Consider the following 8,504-nt stretch of genomic DNA (forward strand, 5'->3'; position numbering starts at 1 on the left):
GAGAATGAAGCACTCTGGGCACCATGCCCCCTCCAAAACCAGTGGAGAGATCCATCCACTACCTCTGTCCTTAGCAGGATGAAGCACTCTGGGCACCATGCCCCCTCCAGAACCAGTGGAGAGATCCGTCCACTACCTCTGTCCTTAGCAGGATGAAGCGCTCTGGGCACCATGCCCCCTCCAGAACCAGTGGAGAGATCCATCCACTACTTCTGTCCTTAACAGGATGAAGCACTCTGGGCACCATGCCCCCTCCAGAACCTGTTGAGAGATCCATCCACTACCTCTGTCATTAGCAGGATGAAGCACTCTGGGCACCATGCCCCCTCCAGAACCAGTGGAGACTGTTATCCACTTGAGAGACTGTGGCTTTGCACTCCCAGGATGGAACAGTGGGCAACCCACCCACTGTAGAGACTTGAGAGACTGTGGCTTTGCACTCCCCAGAATGGAACAGTGGGCAACCCACCCACTGTAGAGACTTGAGAGACTGTGGCTTTGCACTCCCCAGAATGGAACAGTGGGCAACCCACAAACTGTAGAGACTTGAGAGACTGTGGCTTTGCACTCCCCAGGATGGAACAGTGGGCATGTGGCCCTCTCGTGGATTTGGCATCGTGCACTCAACCAGCTGAGGTGCCCCCCCTTTCCCTCCCCCTGAGGTGCCTGTTGTGTTGCTCTGTGATGTCCCTGTAGTGTTCTCTCCGTCATGGTCGGGGATCTTGTGTGGGCCTCGCCCATACCGTGTGGGCCCAGTGTTCCACGGACTTAATTGGAGCACTACCTGGACTACTATGCTAGGTATATATTTTGTACATGGTGTATATATATATTTTTGCCTACTTGATTTTAATATATTACAAGGGTTACACTCATTTTCTATTGTCTTTGCCTTCTTCTGGGGGGGTTGGGGGTGTAACTGTGATGTATCAATATGTATTGGTGTGTGTGTTGTAGTGGGTGAGGGTGGGGGTGTGGGTGTTGCGTGTGTGTGTGTCCCTGTTTTTTTAACCCCCCCCTCCCCTGTGTCGTAGGGGCAGTACTCACCGTGGTCTTCGCCGCCGGCGTTCGTGCTTCTGATAGAGGAGCAGGAAGACAATCGTAGGGAGAATTTGGAGTTCCGAGTCCATGGTGTCCTAGTTCCTCGTGGTGTGTGCAGAGGTGAGCGTTTTCCCTTCGAAATCATGTTTCCGCCGTGTTTTATCCGTGGTGAATCCGCCCCGGAAAAGGTGGCGGATTGGCCTGTTGTGATACTGTGGGCTGTACTTTGTCCACCGCCTGTCTGTTGGCGGTGACTGCGGTGGTGTTTGTTTGTACCGACGTGGCGGTCGGAGTGTTAAAGTTGCAAAATATTTACCAGCGGCCTGTTGGCGGTCTTACCGCCACTTTAACACCGACCGCCAGGGTTGTAATGACCACCAATTTGTTCTTTAAGGTCTGGCCCCTACGGTATGTAAATAGTGGGTTGTCTGAAATGAATCCTTTAAGGTTTGTATCCGCTAGTAGTACATGCCAGTGTTTCATCATGCATTTGCGTAGTAGCACAGAGGTCTGTGTGTAGTTGACTACACAATGTATGTTAGTGTTTTTAGGTCTAGGTTTGTGACTGAGGATATCACTTCTAGTAGTCCTTATGATTCTGCTGCATGCTCTTTTAAGAATGTGTGCGGATAGCCACGTTGTTTAAATCTGTCCTCCATATCGTTAATACATTTTAGGAAATCAGTTTCCAAACTGCAATTCCTTCTTGCACGGACCATCTCACTAAAAGGAACGGAGTCAATCTGATGTCTAGGATGTGAGCTTGTTGCATGCAATGTAGAGTTGCAAGCTGTACTTTTTCTGTATAGACGACTTTCAGTCCTGTCATTGTGAATGAATAATTCCACATCTAGAAATGGGATACTAACAATAATGTGTTCCCAAGTGAATTTGATAACAAGATCATTAGAGTTCAGATATTCAATGAAGCTATTCAATTTTGGTATGTCACCTGTCCAAATCATTATGCAGTTGTCAATATATCTGCCCCAGAACAGTATGTCTGTGTTCCATGTACTGCCTTCTACACTCCAAATCACTTTCTGCTCGAAGTACCCCATAAAGAGGTTTGCGTATGCCAGTGAAAACCTGGATCCCATGGCAACCCTCCGCTTTTGTCGGTACCATTCTGTTTTGAAGAGAAAGAAATTGTTGTGTAAGATCATTGAGACCATATCTAGTAACATGTTGGTATGTTCGTACAGGCTGACCGATCTGTTGTGGAGGAAATGGCGTAAGGCCATCATTCCTAGATCATGATTAATGCTGGTGTAGAGTGATGTCACATCTAGGGTTACTAGAGTCATCCCTGATTCCCAATTAATATCGGCTAAGGTGCTCAGAATATGCTTGGTGTCTTTAATGAATGAGGGAAGATTGACGACAAAGGGCTGCAAGAAAATGTCTACATAGTCAGAAAGTCTCTCAGTTGGTCCACCCATCACTGATATTATAGGCCTTCCAGGTGGGAAATGTGAATTTTTGTGTCTTTTGGGTAAAGTGTATATGCATGGATGTCTAGGTCTGAAGACTCGAAGACTCGAAGGTACATGTATTCTTCTTCATTTAGCAAATGCATTTCAAAACATTGTTTTAGGAATTTGTTAATATTATTGGCCAATCTTGGCAGAGGATATAATGTAATTTCCTCATAGCAAGTACTATCTGCCAGTTGGCCATGGATCTCTAATTCGTAGTCATGAGTGTTCATGATGACAATGTTGCCACCCTTATCAGCTTCTTTGATGGTCACATCATTGTGTGTTTGTAAGTACTTGAGGAAAGTGCACTATTCATGGTTCAAATTCCTGTGATAGGATAAATGGTGTTTTTTCTTTTTGTTTTCCAACCTATTAAGGTCTTGCCAAACCAGCTTAAAAAAGGTGTCAACACAGTTACCACCAAAAAGATTGGGTGTCCACTTAGATTTGGGTTTTAGGCCACTACTCAATGTATCAGAAGGAATATCCAAGTCTGCAAGAATCTGTGATACTGTAGTAGGGTCCTGCTCATAATCTGTGATAGATAATAATGTTACTGTGTCATGAACATCTTGTATTGACAAGGGATGGTAATCTTTGTTAATATCATGAAGAACATAATTTCCTCTATTATCAGTATGGAGAGCAAAGTACTTTTTAAGTTTCAAATGCCTGATAAACTTAAAGAAGTCTATTGTTATTCTCTGAAAATCTCCAAATATACCGGGACAAAATCCAAGACCCCTGCTCAATAATGTAGTCCCATGTATCGTTAGGTCTAGTTCTGATAAGTTCTTAATAGATATTGTACCTTCATTCCTCTCTTTTACTTTTGCTTCTACCATGATCTGGTCTGCATTCCCTTCCTTACTACTGTGTTTCAATACTCTCTTGCCCCTCCTTGTTTTATGGGGTCTTCCTTTCGTCGATTGGTTTCCCATTGCCCTTGTCTGATTCTTTGGACCCCTGTTAAAAAAAGACGGGGCACTCTTTTGTATCGTAACATCTTGTCTTGCAGTATTAGAACTCATGCTTGTTTCGTTACTGCTAATTGAAATAGCACTAAGTGAAGACTGAGAACCTGTATCCTGAGTTCGTATGTCAACAACCTTTCCAATCAGATGGTCATATTTCTGTGAAAAAGTAACGATCCTGCCATTTTTATAGTCTATTTCATTGCGTTTGAGTTTGCGTGCTTTTCTTTGTATAATCTTATTTTGGTGTTGGTTAATGATCTCATTGAGGATTGCATAATTTTTGGCAGTTGCTTCTTCTACGTCTAGTCCCTTTATTTCTGCCTCTAAGTTAGAAATTTCTAGTTGAAGTTTAGTGACTTTCCCATCTGCATTCTCTATCAAAATGTTCATTAATTTCAAGGAGCTCGAAGTTAGTTCTTCACTTCACTTCACTTTATCCTAACACAGATTCTAGAGTATATACTATTTGATTAGTGCCCTGGCCCCTCTTTGTACTACATGGTTTGTAGCCCAACTGTAGACCATAATCAATTTTTTCCTCTCATTTTTCCCAAATCCCCCAAATTCATGGTCTTCAGTATACCTAATTCATTCATTTCTGTATTAGTTCCACAGGTTACGACCTGTCCTGATGAGACCCTGGCATATGGGGAATTACCCTGTGTGTTTGTATTTCAAATATACGTGGCTGTCTGAGTACCCAATACATCAATTATTTTACAATACTTAGTACCACTAATTGCTTTGGTATTGTTTACTTCACTTGGGGTGCCCTTGACACTATCTTCACCATTTAGGAGTTTTTCCTTTGCATTTATGAATAATAAAACTCATTTAGCATTTACTGACTCTAAGTACTGGTTACTTTTTTTTACTAAGGATTCATGTCTGACAGAATGTGTACTGTCTTAAAGGAAATGTTTCATGACTGATTAATTTCATGCAGGACTTTCGGCTGCATTATATGCATACTTTAAATGAGTTTTAGGGGAACAGCTGTTGTATGTACTAGTGGGCCTGCAGCACAGGTGTTCTTACCCACTTATGTAGTCCTTCAAACATGGCTCAGGCCCCCCATTGCAGTGCCTGTGTGTGCAGTTTTAAACTGCCATGCAAGGCCTATGTGTTTCATAGGTTAACTTATTATATTTTATATTTTATAAGTGTCATTTCCAATTGAGAAAAGATCCATATTTTGAATTTGGTGTCTATGGACACAAAATTTAAAATCACAACTTATGGTAAAGTTGGATTTTCAAGTTGTAAGTCTGAAAATTAGTAAGCCTTGGTGGAGTGAATGGAATCATGCTATGTGGAACTCTGTGAAGTGCCTAAAAAACTCTGCTGCACTATGTGGAGTTCTGCTAGCAGGCTTAGTTCTCCATTGCACCTGTTTGCATTGCGTTTGACGTCAAACGCAAAGCTTAGTACGTACTCACGTTCAAAATTGTGCTCGAACGGCACCGCACAATTTGCCTGGGTACAGAAATCTTGTTTTTCACTCTGTTTATGGTGCTGGGCCTTCAACTTCAATCTTTGTAATCCTACACCCCAAACTTGATCTACCCCTATTTTTTATTTATTGTATGTGTGCCTTTTTGTTTCTCATTATATTTATGGTGATTAATTATTTTTGTGACTTTTTGTATCACTTTTTTTTTCCCTTATTTCTTCCTTCCTTTTCCCCATGTTTCTTTTCTCCTACCCCAGTATCCCACCCAGCACTTTGGTACAACAGCAGGGCAGCAGTGGTCGCCTGCCTTGTGGGCAGTGCTGCCATTAAGGGGTATAGTCTCTACCTATCTTCAGTGAGGAAGAGGAGGCAGCACTGTTTTATTTATGTGCAGCTACCCCCTCCCCCGATGCTGGCAGCAGTCCTGAAAGTGGTTATTGCCTGAGGGATCATCGGCAGTACAGGGCTAGATTACGCCGGTTGGTCAGGGCCACCACCCAAGTCCAGCGCACCACCCAGCAGCTGACGCACCAATAGGCAGATATCATCGACCGCGAGCAGGACCTGCGCGACATGCTAGGCATTGAGATCTCAGGGCTTGGTATTATATTTTATTGTGTTTGTGTTCTACAATGCTATCTTTTTTTTCCGAATAGCATTCAGCTTCCACTCACAGGTATGTTATGTTTAGTTTACTCTAAGAATATTATTTATTATGTGATCCAGTTAGAGCTAGGCTGGTGCTCAGCGCTACATCATTATACTCATAGGTAGGCACTCACTTTGCCTGATTATTTAAGAAGAAATTGCAACACAGACTCCTCTTTCCTTCTGTCTCCACAGCTAGTGATATCAATAAGTTAGTGTTCTCCATGACTTTATGTAGCTCGTATAGTCCCAAACAACTTCACAGTGATGCAAGTGTGCACGCATTGAAAAAAGGGCAAACTGAGTTAGTCCATCAAGCGGTTAGAGATATAATAATAGAATGATAGACCATTTATTGCGAATGCAATGGTTTAGTTCCAAATGTAGTTTGTTAAGGAAATTTAGAATAGGGATTTTAGGGGTATAGCCAACTGAATGATATTTGATTATACTAGTATAGTACCATAGGCGATCTGATTTTAGTACAATGTTATTGCATTTGTCAGCTATATAATAATTTTGTGTAGATTAACTGTATCACAAATGTATTTATTTATCTTCCTTCTAATCTTATATCAGCATCCAAGTGCAAGAAGAGGGGCACTGAACCAGAGGGTCCGGCAGGAGCTGAGGAGGCACAGACCATCAGCCCTGATGCAGATGGCTCTGCTTGTCCCAGTGAGTCCTATTATTTATTATTATTATTGTTATCCCCAATGCTTATCTCTCCCCACTTTTATACTACTTTGAATTTTGCCTTGTTTACTTTATGTATACTGTCTCCCTTTTTTTCCAACTTTTGACCAGTGGTCCATCCACTGTAGGACTTTCAGCAAAAATGTGTTTAAGGCCCACCCTGTGTAAGGTTGGCCTGATGACAATTTTCTTTGGCGTGGCTCACCTATGCTGACACAGGGTATGCACAGGGTGAAAACGCACCCCATGCGAAGGACACTTTGTTGTTTCACAGAAGCAAATCCCTAGAGTTCCTTGTTTCTGCAAAAATAAAGGAAATGCTCGATTGACTGACATGCCGTGGTGGCTCACTAGATAGTACATTTGTGATGTGTATAAAACACCACAATGACTTAAGCACTTTATCTTCACTACTGTCTTCACATATGCTATGCCCTGCTAGAGTGTCAGGGAACAACAAATGTCTGCTAAGCTGTACATCAGGCAAAATTGCTGAAGGTTAGTTAACGCTACAATGTCAGACAAGATGAATTCTAAGTAGATGTTTCTGCTTGCCTCTATGAAACGTCCTGGCACATTTGTCAATTATGTTTAGAGAATATACAAACACCTTAGAAGTAATCTATTCCCCCGTATAAATCTAGGATTACATTTCCTGTTCTGCTCCTCCAAATCTATCCACCAGTGCTCTTCTCCGAGCTCATCCAATTAACCTCCCACAATCCTTTCTCCTGATCGCTTCTAGAGATTCTAACTTGATATGTATTCGTCTGAGTTCTACCAACAATCCCATTCAGAACCGACATTTTCATCATAGTTATTTTTATCCCTCCTCAAATGTTTTAACTATAAGCCACATGGGTGGGCAAATGTAATTTTTCCTATTTCTTCTTTAAAATGTATCTCTTCATAGTTCCCAAATGTTGACATATTGATGAGCGTAGAGATATGGAGAATGGGGGAGCAGAGGAGTGGGGATGGGAAGTGGGGACTGAGGAAGGGATCAGGGGATTCATTAGAGGGAATAATAAGGAAGTGAATCATAGATGACGTACATCCCAAGTGGGGAAAAGCTGAAGGGACCAGAAAAGGAGATCAGTGAGAGAAAACAAAGAAATTAGTGTCTTACCTTCTAGCACCGCCTTCTCTTCCTCTTTGCAGACGTTCACTGTTCTGAAATGATCCCTTTTTATAGAAGGTCGACTTCCTTGTGCTTACCAAATGCCTTATCTTGCTAATGTCGTCATTTCTTTTCTTTGGAAACTATACAATGGCTGATTGTGCTACTTATCCTGTTTGTCATCCGAAAGCAAACAGTAGACAGTATAATCCTCTTAGTTTTTCTCCACTGTCGAGCAACCTCAGAACGTAGAGCGTTAAACACTTCTAAAACAATTGGAGGAAATAAGTTACTGTACTTTATTTAAAATATCAGGTCCACTTAATTGCACTTGTGATCGCCGATATCCTAAACAGATGTGTCATCTCACATGAAGCTGTGTGTCGCACATCTTTGGCATTCTTCGCACGTCCAACCGGCGAAGAGGAATGATGAAAAGCAAGATTTGCTCGAAACCCTTACTTTGTGGATTTCCATATCATTTTATTAATATTCTGCTCTGGTAGAGTCCATGTCTTCTTTCGTCCCACTGCCCAAGACATGGGAGGCAGTCCTGGGTGTTCTGATGTGAAGACTAGACATGGTTGCTCAACTATCCAGGCACTATTAAAATCCCACTGCGACATCCTCTCTCCGTGACTACTCTCCCTCCATGGCCTGGACATTATTAATAAATTGGCAAGTCTGCCTAATAAAGACTTAATTTTCCTAAATATATTTTGGATATAATTCAATTCTGAACGAACGTATGCCAGAACGTAGATATTCTTACCACCCAGCCTTCAATAAGATCATTTTAAGTACATCAAACATTGCCCTTCACTTCCAGAAACATATTTTCAAATATACATTCTGTTAAGACTTTTCAAGTGCCTAAATAACTTATAAACCCATTGTGCAAGCTCTTAAGAAGAGATAGCACACCAACGAATGTTTAAGCAAATGTGGACCAGTAAAAGTCAAACTATGTATATGTCTACCAAATTAGTGTTGTTGCAACACGACAACACACTGGTGTAAGGAATATTTCCAAAATGCTCATTTTCTTATATCGTCTTGCTTTCATTCCTGCATATGAGCTCGCCATA

General features: G+C 41.8%; 1 protein-coding gene across 1 annotated transcript in view; it reads right to left on the minus strand.

Annotated features, from left to right (window-relative positions):
* Positions 1-7,480, minus strand: part of LOC138301918 (lectin-like) — a 314,703-nt gene extending 307,223 nt beyond the window's left edge. The window contains exon 1 of the mRNA XM_069242382.1: positions 7,426-7,480. The gene's annotated coding sequence lies outside the window, so the exon portion shown is untranslated. The remainder of the gene's footprint in view (positions 1-7,425) is intronic.
* Positions 7,481-8,504: the final 1,024 nt, after the last annotated feature.

This window comes from Pleurodeles waltl, chromosome 6 (assembly GCF_031143425.1).
Source record: "Pleurodeles waltl isolate 20211129_DDA chromosome 6, aPleWal1.hap1.20221129, whole genome shotgun sequence".
NCBI classification, from domain to species: domain Eukaryota; kingdom Metazoa; phylum Chordata; class Amphibia; order Caudata; family Salamandridae; genus Pleurodeles; species Pleurodeles waltl.